Consider the following 16,649-nt stretch of genomic DNA (forward strand, 5'->3'; position numbering starts at 1 on the left):
CCAACTCCTCCCACCAACCCATGTGGAGACAGGCGTAGCTGGGGGAGAAGCTGGCCCCCATAGCTACACCGCGTAATTGGTGATATAGGGTATTCTGAAAAATAAAAATATTGTTATTTAAACAGAAGTCAACCATATCCCTGAGCATTTTGCTATGATGTTTCAGTTCAATTGGCCTCTGATCAAGATAATATGTCAGCGCTTTCTTACCATCCCGGTGATTTATGGAAGTGTACAATGAAGACACATCTAACGTGATTAACAAATAATCATGATTCCATTCACATTTCTGGATTTTTTATAGAAAATCTCCAGTGTCCCGGATGTATGAAGGTAGATTCTGTACATAGTTTTGAAGAAAATGGTCCACATATACAGAAGTGTGTTCAAGGAGGCTATTTCTTGTGGAGATGATCGGTCTTCCCGGTGGTTGAGCGGGGTTTTAATGTATTTTAGGAATGAAATACAAAATTGATGTTACTGGATGATCATTCCGCAAGTAAAGATATTCTTGTTGCAACAGTAACCCCACATTTTTCCAGGCAATCAATTTCATCCTGTATTTGTAGTATGTAGACCTACGGGTTGTCATTTCGCTTTTGCAGTAACATTGCCTGTCCTGAAGCTGATTCATTGCTTCTGTAATGCAGTCCTTTTTCTTCCACAAAACTAGGTTGCCTCCCTTGTCAGAGTTCCTAATTACCAATTCTGTATTGGATTTGAGTCTCTTCATTAGTGAGTGATATTGTATGTCCATATTGATTTCTTTGTTCTTGACAGCCTCTGGACTTTTTGTCATATCCCCTTTAAAGAAACCTTCTTTGACTTGCTAATTGGGCCAACAGTAGATCATCATCATTACTACAGATGCGTTTCAATCGGAGCATCTCACCGTAGGGTATACTCTACATAAGATGTGGGTGAGAGCTCCTAGCGTGCAGAACAGCATTGCCTGCAGTAGTTTTCCAATGCAGTCTAGTTGCAATTTTTCCTTCCCTGATGTAAATCTGTACATCGAAGAAATTGACTACTTGATCACTTATGGTGGCCGTAAACTCTTAATTAAGATTGTTGTTGTTGAGATCACTGATGAATCCCTCCGCATCCGGCCGGGTCCCCTGCCAGATGATGAAGAGATCATCAATGTATCTCAACCATACCTTAATGTTTTGAGTAACTGTCCTTTCATGTTCTTTGAGGAGGACCAGCTCCTCCCACCAACCCATGTGGAGACAGGCGTAGCTGGGGGAGAAGCTGGCCCCCATAGCTACACCGCGTAATTGGTGATATAGGGTATTCTGAAAAATAAAAATATTGTTATTCAAACAGAAGTCAACCATATCCCTGAGCATTTTGCTATGATGTTTCAGTTCAATTGGCCTCTGATCAAGATAATATGTCAGCGCTTTCTTACCATCCCGGTGATTTATGGAAGAGTACAATGAAGACACATCTAACGTGATTAACAAATAATCATGATTCCATTCACATTTCTGGATTTTTGATAGAACATCTCCAGTGTCCCGGATGTATGAAGGTAGATTCTGTACATAGTTTTGAAGAAAATGGTCCACAAATACAGAAGTGTGTTCAAGGAGGCTATTTCTTGCGGAGATGATTGGTCTTCCCGGTGGTTGAGCGGGGTTTTTATGTATTTTAGGAATGAAATACAAAATTGATGTTACAGGATGATCATTCCGCAAGTAAAGATATTCTTGTTGCAACAGTAACCCTACATGTGTCCAGGCAATCAATTTCATCCTGTATTTGTTGTGTGTAGTCCTACGGGTTGCCATTTCGCATTTGCAGTAACATTGCCTGTCCTGAAGCTGATTCATTGCTTCTGTAATGCAGTCCTTTTTATTCCACAAAACTAGGTTGCCTCCATTGTCAGAGTCCCTAATTACCAATTCTGTATTGGATTTGAGTCTCTTCATTAGTGAGTGATATTGTATGTCCATTTTGTTTTTCTTTGTTCTTGCCAGCCTCTGGACTTTATGGTTAAATTTTTTTATGTCACTCACTATTTGCTCTTGGAATATTTCGATTGCATCTCGAGGCATAATTGGGTTGAAGCTTGAGCTGGGTTTAAACAAAGTTGTTTCCTTTTCCCAATCTTTTTTATTGTGTGGTAAGGCATTTTGCTCTTCATTTTGTGTGGCCGTCATATTTTCATCAAGTAACTCTTGCATTGTTCGAAGGGCAGGCCAAACGGGGGAGACCCTTGAGATACTGGATCATGATGTTTGATGTTGTCCCTCTCATGGCCTTTGTCTTGTTGTGCAAAGTACTTTTTGAGTTTTAATTTACGTATGCTTTTGTAAATCTCCATGGGGTTGTGACATAATTAAAAGAGCTTTCATATATATATAGAGAGCAAATGAAGAGCCCACAATCTGACTTACTGGCAAGCTGACAAATTAATTTGTTTTCCTTTTGCGCGGCAACAACACCATCTCATTAAATCCCCTACGCGTTTCAGCGTCAAGCCTTGCTCACAGGTGAGTATGGTTAATATCATCCAAGTGGTCATGTGACCCGCAGTAACAACTACAGGTCCCCATATGCACCTTTGCTGTAATTCTGCAGTGTGACATGGCACATTATTCCTTTTTGCTCAATAGCGTTACGATATATCCAATGTCACAATAGTGTCTGTAATCCTTCAGGGTGTTTACTGGTGAGTATATTCATGCAGTTCTTACAGTTGCTGCCATGCATTCAATGGTCGCCTGAACTGCGGCTTTGCCAAAGAGAGGATGTCACCTCCCTCATTTCCCTTTCTCTCCCCTGCACCAAATCGCCACGGCAGTCCTCTGGCTGGTGCATTCGATGAGCGAGTATGCTCCCTCCATTTAGTCCTTTCAAAACTGCTCCATTTTACCGAGGGCACTGAACTCTGCAGGGCGGGCTCTTTGAAACAGGAACTGAGAATCCTGTTGGTTTCAAACAGAGAAAATGATGAGCCCACAATCCGACTTACTGGCGGGCTGACAATTTAATTTGTTTTCTTTTTGCGCGGCAACAACACCATCACATTAAATCCCCTACGCGTTTCGGCATCAAGCTCACCTGTGAGCAAGGCTTGACGCCGAAACGCGAAATTCAAAATGTGTAGCAAAGCAATAGAAAAGCGGGCAGCATTGTTGTGAACAGATGAAGTCTGACAGCATAAGTTAATAAAGGCTTTTATTAACAAGTATTTCAAGAAATAGGCCCACACACAGGTGACGGCAGAACAAACAGATTTCATGCAGTAAAACTCCTGGCATAACGTGAGCATTCTATGACATCACATAAATACCTAATGAACATTCTACTTTCATTATGACTTAAACATAACCAATACCCAATTGGGCAATAAATATGAACCTTGCTAATCAAGCGTGTAAGAGTGCAAGATGTACATGTGTACTTACAATAGTGTGGATGAGTGTATGTGTGGTTGTATGCAAGTCAATATTAATATGCTTATGTACAGCACCTCCCATTTTTTAATAAATTAAACAAAGTGAAAAATACTAATACATATTAAATCAGCAAACTTCTTTCATACCTTTACCCTTCTGACAGAACTTAAACCTTTATCATCAATGACAGGTTGTGAATAAACATTTTGTTCAGCTATTAAAATGACATTGTGTGATAAATTCTATGTCAGGACCGGAGGCTCCAATTATTCTTCTCATTTCTTTACTGCAAAATTTCAGCAGCCAATAAAATAACAGAAAACAAAATAATACAATACCCATGAGCACTTGCATGTCACATGAACAAGCATAGAGTCTCCCCCTATATAAGCTCAGTACAAGGAAACAGTGTCCTCTTTCTTTGCTGCTCCGCAGCCAGTTAAGTACTCACTCAATTATTCTATGCATTTTGATTGCCATTGTTATGCGATATTTCTTGATGGGCTAATGGCTAATGTTATCAGGGGTGATTGCTTACTGTCAGGTTTTCTTTGCCAATCAATATTCCCTGCATTTGTTGCACTTTGGGCTGTGGTTGTAAGTGGTTGTCCCCCTGATTTTTGGTCTTATCCACTAATTTAAGTCCCGGATGAGGGATTTTTCCCCCCATAATTGAATACTCAGCTCCTCGACTTGTTCATATCCTGCGTCACAGGATGTCTGAATTCTACTATGAGGAGGAGTATGGTGATGAGGATCCTTCTGGATCTAAGGAGCAGGACCTTGTTGAAACCCTTGACGCTGGGGTACAGCACTCCATAAATAGAGGATTGGTCAGGGCTATAGAGCCACTGAAGCGTTATCTTTGTTCTTACAGCAGGGCTGGTTCCCGTCCTAAAACCAGTGGGAAAAGGGTCACAAACCCTCACACAGTAGATTTTGCCAAATTAGCCGAGTCCATGGCGTCAGATCATGCCTATGGAAAGTCCAAGAGTGAGGCTACCATCACTGAGGTCCCCCAGGAGGACTCCTCTGGTACATCCTCCGACCAGTCTTCGGATCATGAGGAGGCTCCTCGCCCCTCTAAGAAGGCTAGGAAGGAGCGTCATGTGGAGACACCCTCCCAGCCCAAACTCCTGACTTTCGACCCTACAGAGATTGTGCATCCTAACTCCATGGCCTGGCTCCCGCTGCAAGAAGTGGCAGACTATGTCCAGTCTCACCTTCATCAAGCGTTTGACAAAGACGTGAGGGCACGCCTTCGCTCGGAATGCCCCAGACCTGACCTTGCAGGCAAAGTAGCAGAGACGCCGGAGGTAGACCCCTCAATGCTGACCTATCTTAAAAAACTACTGAAAGGACCCAAAAAAGGATATAGAAAAGGCATTGAGGACCTGCCAAGATAAGTTACTGGACATGGCAGGTCCCATTACAAAGATTCTGGAGCTTGGTTTTCGCGCCAAGGAATCTGCAATGGCCATAGACCCTGAGGAACTGATCGGCTGGGCTCAGCGCGCTATCTGCCAATTGGGCAATGCCAACTGTGCTATGTCTAGTGAGCGTAGGCGCTCTATACTATTGAAACTGGACCCTAAGTTGGCCAAACTCTCCTCCTCTGAATCGGGCCTGTTAGCCCAAGGCCTACTCTTTGGACAACCATTCCTGAAGGAGCTCACTAAGTTTGTTGCCCCTTTTAGTGGCTTAGATAAAGCCCAGGGCTCGCTCAAACGAGCATTCCGACCGGTTTTTGGCAGGGCCGGAAGTTTCACAGGGCGATCATTGGGCCGGGGATATAATCAAGCAGCCTGAGGGGTCAGTACCAGCAGAGAGGTGGTTATCAAGACCCCAACTATGACAACTCCTCCTTCTACCCGACTCGCCGTGCCAGAAACAGGTTCCGAAAAACTAGGTTCGGAGGTAACCAAGGTGGACATCAGGAGTCCGGAAATGCAGGTGAGAATTATCCCTTATTCGGAGGTAATTCTGGGGGGCAGTATTCAATGTTTTCTGCATATGTGGCAGACTGTTTCAGAAGACGCATGGGTTCTGGAGACTGTACAGGGCTTCAAGATCGATCTTTACAGTTCCCCGAGTCAGAATTCCACCCCTCAACACATGTATTTTTCCCGACAAGATCAGGACTTTATCTCAGAAGAAGTAGACTCTCTCCTTCGCAAAGGGGCTATTGTGGCTACGGACCCTCATCCCCACAGCTTCATCAGCAGCATTTTTCTTGTCGAAAAGAAAGGGGGTGGGTCCAGGCTAGTGTTAAATCTCAAAGGTTTCAATAGATGCGTAGTGTACCGACACTTCAAGATGGAGGGCATCCATCTCTTGCGTGACCTTCTTCAAGAGAGCGATTGGCTAGTTCGTCTAGACCTGAAGGGCGCCTATCTATTGGTTCCAATCTTTGCGCCCCATCATCAGTTCTTGCAGTTTCTCTGGCAAGGGACTTGCTACGAGTACTGGGTCCTCCCCTTCGGCCTTTCGTCAGCACCTTGGTGCTTCATGTAACTCCTGCAGCCGGTGGTAGAATCTCTAAGAGCAAAAGGTGTCCGTCTGATGATTTATTTGGACGACATCTTAATTATGGCTAGTGCCCTTGCCTGGTAGTAACTCACCTAGAATGGACGATTGATCTTCTTCAGAGTCTGGGGTTCTTAGTGAATCTGCAGAAGTCAATCTTAATTCCATCCCAATCCATAGAGTTCTTGGGGTTTCAGATCGACTCCCGGTCTTGTCAACTCCTCCTTCCCTCTCAGAAAGTCCGCTCAGTCAAGAGAGAGTTGAGGTCGATCTTGAACAGGCAGATTGTTTCCTTGAGATCCGTTGCCAGGATCGTAGGATTCCTCTCTTCATCAATCCAAGCGATCTTTACGGGCCCCCTCCACTACCATGCGCTGCAACAACTGAAGATTCAGCATCTCCAGAAAGGCCTCGGTACGGAGATCAGATTCCCCTCTCGGAGGAGGCGAGGTTGGAGATGCAATGGTGGTTAGACCACATGGAGGCTTGGAACGGTCAAGCCCTCTTTGGATCCAGCCCGGAAGTGGTGATAGAATCCGATGCCAGCTGGTGGGGTTGGGGAGCCCGCTGCGGCCAGTTGTCAACTGGAAGCAGGTGGTCACAGGAGGAACTTTCGCTGCATATAAATTGTCTGGAGCTTCTCGCAGGCTCTTTTGCGATTTGTTGTCTTTCTCCTCAAAAGACAGATTGTTGCATCCTTCTCCGCATGGACAACATATCTGCTGTGAGATACATGAACAAACTGGGGGGGACCAAGTCCTGGATTTTGGCAGAGTGGACAAAGATTTTTGGCACTTTTGCCTGCAGCACAGGATTTCAGTGATAGCAGAATATCTTCCGGGTCGCAACGACCAGGTGGCCCTAAGTTGGCAGGGTATGCCCAGATGTGGGTCCCTTGCTCACTTTGCCACTGGATTCAACCCAGATCTGTGACTGGGGGTGAGTGTTTGAAAAGTTTCAGCACTCCGTCCATCATCTCCTTGTGTTTGCTTTGTTCGCCCTAAATTGGAAGGGTATGCCCAGATGTGGGTCCCTTGCTCACTTTGCCACTGGATTCAAGCTAGCCTGGCTGAAGAGGGCTGTTAGCCCGAAACCGGTCCTAGGATGCTGGTTTCCGGTCCAGGGAAGATATGGCTTGGCAGTTTGGGCTGGACTGTTCCCATGAGGCACAGAGTCAAGACTGATGTGCATATAGCTGTGTCTGAACTGGGGTGGCAAAGTGAGCTAAAGAATGATGCTGTATGTAACCCAGATCTGTGACTGGGGGTGAGTGTTTGAAAAGTTTCAGCACTCCGTCCATCATCTCCTTGTGTTTGTGACTAGCACTCTCGACATCTTCAGGACTTCAGTGACTGGGGAGCCCATCCCAGAGTCTTTCAGTCATTGGTTCGTCTCTGGGGTCCGTGCAAGATAAATCTCTTTGCCTCTCATCTCAACAGACAGGTGCCGTCTTTTTTCAGTTGGCATCCGGATCCGGAGGCGTTAGCCACGGATGCCTTTCTTCAAATTTGGCCAGTGACCCACTGCTACGCTTTTCCTCCGTTCATGATGATCCCCAGGGTTCTAGCTCAGATCCGATGCCATCACTCGGAATTGATTCTGATCACCCCCCTTTGGAGCGCTCAGCCCTGGTACCCCATGATCCTCATGTTGTTGTGTGCAACCCCGATCCTCCTGCTGCAGCTCTGGAACCTATTGCTGGACCCTCAAAAAGTCCCTCATCCTCTGATAGGGTCACGGCATCTTCATTTAGTAGCCTGGCAGGTTTCAGGGACAGTTGTAAGATCCCGGGCCTTTCAAGAGACGCTGACAGATACATTAATGAGGCCTGGTCAGCTAACACGCATAAGAGATATTCCTCCGCCTGGAAATGTTGGTGTAACTGGCGCTCTCAACGGGAAGTGGATCCCGTTAAAGCACATGTCTCCTTGATGGTAAACCTTTTGGCTTCACTAGCTGCCTCTGGTTTGGCTTATAAGACTATCAACAATTTTCGGTCAGCCATCTCAGGTTGACGGTAAACCAGTAGAGGAACATCCATTAGTATTTAAACTGCTCAGAGGTGTACGTATGGTCAAACCTCCTTGTCCAAAGTATTCTGAATTGGGGATGTTTCATCTGTTCTGAGATTTCTTGAATCCTGGACCTCTAACAAATATTTGTCTAGAAAGCAAATATCAGCTAAATTGACTATGTTACTTTGTTTAGTATCATGCAAGAGGGTTTCAGATGTTAGAGCTTTGGATCTGGCTGGGAATAGATTCTCCCCGGAGGGTGTGACTTTTTCAATTACTAAGCGGACTAAATGTAATACCTCTTCGGTATCTTATCCAGATTTTCCTGCTAATCATAAGCAATGTGTGGTTCAACTTTTGAAGGATTACGAGGTAAGTACAGCAGAGTTTCATTCTGAAATGAATGGTCAATTATGGATTGCATTACAAAAACCATTTTGTCCTGTGACTCCAGCTACTTTGGCTAGATGGGTACGCTGGTTAATGGCGGAAGCTGGCATTGATGTGTCAAAATTTGGAGCTCATTCAGCTCCTGGAGCGATGGCTTCTAAGTCTTTTTCTTTGGGCGTCAGCTTGACTGATATTATGAATGTAGCTGAGTGGTCGTCAGAATCTACTTTTAAATCTTTTTATTACAAATCTATTGTAGACGTAGCATCTGTGGTGGTGGCTAAGGTTTGAACAAGCATAATCGGAGCCTGCGGTTCTGACATAGAATTAAACATTTGCGACAAGAATTTTCAATTCTATTAAGGACACGGAGGCGAGGATTATCCCACCCAATCGTCAATGTATTGATATATGTATAATATTTTATATTGCATATGTTTCCTTGTTTTCCCTTCCCGTTCCTTTGACTGTTGAAGAAATATGGTGAACTGTGTTACGTCGTATTCCTTGTATTTCAGGTGCCGATAACAAATGATGTTGGATGATTCTTATCGGAAGTTACTCCTTCCAAGGAGTTTTGCGAGTTCCACTGGATCAGGATCCAGGTTCAGAGGTCGAGCCCCGTTGGGCTACTGGTTATTTTTTAAGAAGTTTTCACGTTCTATAAAGATGGCTCAAGAACGGTGGTCATATTATGAACTTAACTGTTGGATGTCGTTCAAAGTAAGACACTGTTTCCTTGTACTAAGCTTATATAGGGAGAGACTCTATGGTGGTTCATGTGACATGCAAGTGCTCATGGGTATTGTAGTATTTGTTTTCTGTTATTTTATCGGCTGCTGAATTTTTGCAGTAAATAAATGAGAAGCATAATCCTCGCCTCCATGTCCTTAATAGAATTAAAAATTCTTGTCACGTTTGTTCGCAAATTTTTAATTCTGGTTGTCATTTTCTTGCACAATATCATAGTTACCCAGTGAAAAGTATTCATTTCCTACATCATTATCACTGCTTCTTACACTGCTTTCTTCGGCTGAGAATTCCTCAATAGCATCCTTGTTTTCACTTGCTATCTCTTAAATGCTCTTTTTCGTGTGATTTCAGACTTTTTCGGAAAATGCAATTAAAGTACTCCCTCTCATCATAATCTTTAACTTCCTTATCCTCCAATAACCTTTCTAGTCCAGGTTTCAATAGTATAACAGCACTTTTGCTCCACCAGTCTTTATCTTTTAACATAACAGCACTATTTCACACTCTCACAACTTGTAATGGTGAAGAATATACAGATTCTCCTTTCTATAATCCAAGAGCTTTTTGACAATAACCCAATCCCTTTCTTTGAGTACTTTGGTTTTTGTTCTGTTCACAGCATAATTATAACTTTGTTTTCCTTTGTTTTTTCCACAATCCTTTGTTGAACATTCAGCTTACTATCATATATGTTCTCAAATTCATAGTTTGAATTATGTTTACCAAACTTGGTTGTAATCACAGTATTTCCTTTCCTCTGCCTGAACAAATAAAAATGAGAAAATCCTCTGACAACATCAGTTGTATTATTGTAACGACATGTTTTTCATGTATGAAATCACAGATAATTGGGATGCTACAGCTAATTGAACACATTCTTTTAAAAATGTGTTGACACGTTCAACTCCACCATTTGAAGCAGGACGTAAAAAGGCTTTTGTTTCTTGCTTAGTGTCATGTCAATAAAAAAAAAAAATAGATATTTTACCTGACAGCAACAGTGTGCCATTGTTTGATACTAAAATGTTAGACAATAGCAAAAAGTTTCTTTAAAAATTATATCACAACATCTGTTGTAATATTTGGAATAAACTCATAATAAATCCATTTGGAGTAATAATCTGAAAGGAAAACTAAACATGGCTAATCAGCTTCCAAAATGTTATATGGACCAGAAAAATCAATAGAAACTTTGGACCATGGTCCATTTGGTATAGCCCATAAATGCATTTCATTTTTGCTACTTTTCTGGTGTTTCTCAGATTTTAAACACTCAATGCAGTTGTCTACAAATAGATTCACTTCTCAGTCTGTACCTGGCCACCAATCAAAACTTCATTAAGGTGCCGATTCCGATCCTGTATTTTTTTTTTCCCGCACGACTCGTATCCGTATTTTTTTACGTACGAATTGTACAAGTACCGTACAAACGGTGAAGTACGATTCGTACGGGAAAAATATATACGAATCGCCTCGGGAAAAGTCTACGAGACGTCCCCGGCCAGTTTTACGTACGAGTCGTAAAACTGAAGTCCGAGCGCACAAGTCTGATCCGTACCGGCGTTCTGAATACACAAGCGTATGGAAAACGACCCGTACGAAGCGAACTTTGTACGACCCCTACCCCGGGTACACTTGTGCCCGAGGTACGTGCCGTACCCCCAGCCACGTATGTACGCGCCGTACCCACAGCCCTGTATGTATGCGCCGTACCACCAGCCCCGTATGTACGCGCCGTACCCCCACCCCAGCCCCGTATGTATGCGCCATACCCCCAGCGCTACACGGGGCTGGGGGTACGGCGCACGTACATACGGGGCTGGGGGTACGGCGCGTACATACGGGGCTGGGGTGAGGGTACGGTGCGTACATACGGGGCTGGGGGTACAGCGCGCGTACATACGGGGCTGGGGGTACGGCACGTACATACGGGGCTGGGGTGGGGGTACGGCGCATACATATGCAATGTTGGGGTACGCACCGTACATGATGACATGCATGATGTGGGTGATGGCGTGTACGTCGCGTAGCGGGCCCCCTTTTCCTCGTGCATCGCGACGTACTTAGCTTTTCCGGCACTTTTGGGCTCCCTTAAAAATATAGCCGTGCGGAGTGTTGTGGGTACGAATCGTACTTGCTGGTCCGTACGCGCTGTCCAGGATCGGAATTGTATGTATTTTTTAGCCGTACGGTGTTTTTTACGATTCGTACGGAAATGGTATTTCTGTACGAATCGTACTTGCTGGTTTGTACGGTGGAATTCCCGGGTACGAGTCGTACGGAGAAAACGCTCCGTACGACCATTTGTACCCGGGTTTTACAGGATCGGAATCGGCACCTAAATGTTTTTATTGGCAGTGGTACCTGGGTGACCTTTATGGGCTAAAATTATCAAGTTTTTTCTTAGTTGACTTGGTGGTACAAATAAATCATGTCTTACTAGTAATCCATTTTCAATAGTTAATTCATCTGCCACTTGTAACTAGCCTTTCAAAATGGTCTCGAAATTCCTCATATGTGGCCAACCTTTAGTCATGTAGCTCATTACCTTTTGTAATACAACATCACTTTCTAATGCATCTAAATATTCCATCTTTTGAATCACATCCCCACTATTCCCAACAGCTTCCATAGCTGCCACCACACATTCATAATCCTCAGACTTATCTTCTTCTTGATCCATCAATGTTAACCTTGTGTGGTATTGGTGCACGTGCCATGTACATTTTGTAAGCCTGCATGTTTTCTTTTAATATGCGTTGTGCTCTGTTACCCTTGTAGCTACTGTTGTCTAGCCGACATTCAAACTGGATTATCGGTCTGGACAGCAGAGTTTCCAGAAGGCTCCTGTCTGCTCTTCATGAGCGTTTGTAATTTACTTCTAATAAACTTACGTTTGCACAAGACATCCTCTTGTGTGTGTTTGATGTGACTACTCTTCACTACATCTGGATAAGCAATTAGAACGTTTAAGCCTCCAAAAATATGCGTTACTTTGAAATTGCGTTCCTGTAATTTGGAAATGAACCTAACCAAACGTGACAATGCCTTGATATAACCTCTACCATATCCATCCATCATGTAGAGTAGTGGCTTGCTATCTGTAACTAATTCAAATTCTTTCCCCCACAAATACGTGTTTAGCTTCTCAACCGCCCAAACACATGCTACTGTTTCTCTTTCGATGGTAGTTTAAAAACGTTCAGCATCTTTTAATCTTCTAGAAATAAATGCTCCTGTGTGTTCCTTGACTCACTTTATCTGATTAAAGACAGCCCTATACCTACAGCACTGGCATCAATGGTTATTATGTTTTTCCCGTTGGAATTGTGGAAATGTGGATTTTCCTGGTCAGTTATGTCCCCTATCTTGGACCCCAACGGTTCTATATACATGTTACAAGTACATGTATGTTCCCTCCAGTTCCAGTTTCTAAAGACGCAAACATATGTGTGTCTATCGTCGACATGTTCTCTGTCAGATCCGCCATCAATGGGCTGGATATTCGATTCCTAGGTATGAAAGGCCACCGACTTTATATGGCTAAATTACTACATTTTTACAGTTCAGGCAAGTAGGCCCGATTCTGTCCTCAAAGCCTTTCCCTGCTCTCAGCCTCTGACAGCTTCAGCTTGAGCTCGCATCTGTATCCATGAACTTTGTCCTACTCCCTGTGCAGCTAACGGTGCCTGCCTCGGCCAGTTTTCGCCTGTCTGCCAAGAAGCTGTATTTCACCTTCGAATTATCTATTTTGCTCTTCAGCCGATGCATTCCTGTCTAGTGATTTAGGTAAACATTTCCTTTAGCTCACAAGCAAAGGACTCAGCCTTTCCGTCCTCCTGCAAGTGATTCATAGCCCTGCTGCCATGGAAAGTTTTCTGCCCCTCACATCTCATATAGACACTTAGACGCTTGTACACGCACACACAGTTAGTATAGAATAGATTCTGTCCGAGAGTCCTTCCTTGTGGATAACATAGTTCTCCAAACATAGGATGGTAGATATGATTTGGGATTAGGTTGACTTGACCCCTCAGACTTCTCGTCTCCACATGTAGAGCTAAATGTCAAGTCCCCTTCACCCCCTAGTTGCACGTCAATTACACGTCATACTGCTGCGCGCGCATCTATGCTAAGTATTATCTTATAGATCCACCTATGTCTGATAATGCAAACCAATCATGTTTCTTTTATTCCTTATTACGCCTAGTTTCGATTACGTACCTGTTTTGTCACTTTTCTTATCAAATGTTACGCCTTCTACATTCGTTTCATTGTAATGTACTTATTATAAAAATACATGTCTGTCAATAAATTATTGTACTTCACTTCCTGAACCCTCGTGGTGACGGAACCTGAAGGCCGCGACTCGAGTCGGCCATTTTGAATGGAATAAAGCCCATTTAGAAAACCTCTTATACCACGGATTCTGCCTCTTGTTATTTTGAGCTATTTACTTTATTTTAAGATTCCGTATGAAATTCAGTCCGGTATTTTATTTACCACATAATGGCGCCCGAACAGGGACACTTTCTCATCTCACGCGCCGGCGGTGCGTTGCAGGCCCGGTCTCCTGCCACAGCTGGACGGACCATAAACGCGTACCAGCAGGATTTCCTGTAAGCTCCCTCCGGTCAAGCGGGGGCGACTGAGGCTGCGATCAACCCAGACGAGGCGGTGAGAAGTGCGAAGTATCCCGACCAGAGCCTAGCTGAGAGAGCAAGATCCGAGGTATACAGAGGCCCACCAGGTTTTCCGAAATCCCGATGTCCAGAGGGTCCGCTGTCCGCAGTTATCGAGTCCTGTCCATTCTCTGAGGCCTTCCGTTTCAAGGAGCTACTCGGTGAGTACCATCGCCGGGGAGGCGTGTTGACGCGCACATAGGTTGTGCCGGTCAAGACGGATTTGGGTACACAAATCCGGTCTGCACTGTTTAGCAGTGTATATGTACTGTTTAGCAGTATATCAAGTATTCCGAAGTATTCAGTTATTGTCAAGAATTCAGCGTGGTGATTAGTTAGGCAGACTGTCATCATTGTCGACCATTATTAAATGTTTAATGTTTAATGTTTAAAGTATTCAGAAAATGTCTTGCATATTGTGGTATGAATGACTGTTCATTGTTCACTGTTCATTATTGTGTTTCTCGTATTAAGTAAGTTCAAGAGTAAGTATCAGATCAGTTGTCAATATGCCGCTCTTCTCGAAGTTAAGACAGATTACTACCAGAAAAGGGGTGCTTGAAGAAGCAGTTCCTATTCCTCCTAGAGACACTCCAGGACATTTCATGTACCATAAGCATGGCTTAGATGCCATATTGTTTCTTGATCTATGGGTAGATTATACCAAGGGATTACCGGAAAGTCAAAGGTGGCCCGCAGCGGGAACCTGGGATGCAGAGTGCATCATGAAAGTGGAGGAAGAGTTATGGAAAAGAAAGGTCAGACAGTCACAGAAAGACGCTGTTGAGTTATGGCGTAAAGAATCTCATAGACGAACAGAAAAAGCACGTAGACAAGAAGAGAGGAGTAAAGAAAGTTCAAATAAAGTTCAAGAAAATCTATTAATTGAGGAAGGTATCCGAGTGAGATCAGAACAAGTAAATAGACAAAGAAATGCTCTTATGAATGGTATGTATCCCCTACTAGCCGAAGGATTACCTAAGGCTGCTCCAGAGATACCAAAAGACTTGCCACCCCCATTATTTCCAATTAAGGTACATCCAAAGGGGCTTCCCAGAACCGCAGAAGATGTTTTTCTTTCCTCATATCTAGATGACGCAGCTCCCGAGTATGCTAACGCCGCACCACATAGACCATCTGGCAGAGGGGTTCAACGTCAGGATCAGGTATCTGTCCCCGTGCAACAGCAAGTCCCGACGCAAGCTTCGGCAAGCACATCTGTTTCCGCATCTGTCTCCGCAGTCGACTCTACAGAGGTATCGACACCCATAGTTGCGGTGTCACGTTCGACGAACCCTTTCACACCCGACGCCCCAGATGGGGCCACGGGAGGTGCTAGCAGTACTTTTACACCACCTAGAATAAATAAACTTGTCTTTCAAGAGTCAACACATTCACGTACACCAAAATTCGTAAATGAACGTACGCTTAAGGAACTCCTTGTAAATTGTAGATATGACCCCGTGGTCGGTAAAGAGGACGAAATGGTCCTGGCATCATTACGTATCAGACGAGCCGCAGAGTATTTAGCAAGGTTACCAGGAATGACTACGCATCTGGATAACATATATCATTTTGTTCAAACAGGACGAGATCCAGGATGTATTAACAGAGCTATGGAATTCCAGAAAGTAGAGATACAGGGGGAACTGTTACGTTTCCTCATAAACTGTGTGATCAGAAATCAAGATCGTCCGGGGGTAGACCCGAATGCAATGCTTACTCTTACAAGATGGAGTCAGAATATATCAGAAGGGAGACACGATAAGCAAAATTGTATAATAGCCATGTGCCGAAAAATCCGTAAAGAAATAGAGCGTATTCATGAAGAAAGATTGGGAACAGACGAGTTTGAGCAAGATGAAGTGTCCGAATCAGGGAACTCTGCAAGACAGTCAGAGACCATAGCCTATGTAGGCAGAGGAAGATCCTGTGAAAATACTAGATGTTTTTCTGATCCAATACACTCTGTATGTCCAAATAATAGCAGAACGTATCCGACGCCTGTAATGAATCTGAAGTCTCCTGAACATTTGTTTCAAGCCGCAGATAAAATACTACGAGAACGAAGGGGTTACCACCTCCTCGATTCCATGGATGAGCAAGAATTAGCCAGATCAGCCGTTCACTGGATTGTTAGTCCTGAAAAATACGGTGATGAGACCGTAGCACACACGTTTCTCAACCTCAGTACAGATGAACAACGTTTAGCTGGAATCTATATGATTCAGCAACTCCTCATATTATATAAGAGCCAACATGCTGACCCTGGTCTTTTACCTGATATATTAACGGAACTACTCACGTACAGATGGAGAGGTTCTAGTAACAAGCTAATTAAAGAGATATTAGTGTCACGTAAGCAGTACGTCCTTTTTGTAAATCCAGATTCTCTCTCCCTGCCCCCCAGAGAAAGAGCACCGTACTACATGGATAGACAAAATCCTTTACGAGAGGTGCACCCAATAAAAGGCGAAGACAATGAGTTTCACCGTGTATTTGTTTACACACCCATATCAAAAATGGAATTATTAGAAATGAAGAAAGTAGTACCTAGTCATGACAAAGACCCAGCGGGTTTCCACCGAGAAATTAAAGACATGTTACTGATGGGAGAGTACACCTTTCCTGATATTATGACGATATTAAAGGTGCTTTTGCCTGCTGGCATTTATGAAAAACTGAAAGAAAAAGAGTGGGAAGTGGGAGACCAAAAGATAGACTGGACAGCATTAGCAGAGGAAGAAAGGACCCGAACTGCAGGTTCAGGGCTCGGGGATAAAGTTAAACTGTTACCAGGTTTACTAGTACAGGTACTGCCACGTTTATTAACTACAAAAAAGGAAGATTGGGGTGCAATCACAGCCTGTAAA

This window comes from Triturus cristatus, chromosome 4_1, assembly GCF_964204655.1.
Source record: "Triturus cristatus chromosome 4_1, aTriCri1.1, whole genome shotgun sequence".
Lineage (NCBI taxonomy): Eukaryota > Metazoa > Chordata > Amphibia > Caudata > Salamandridae > Triturus > Triturus cristatus.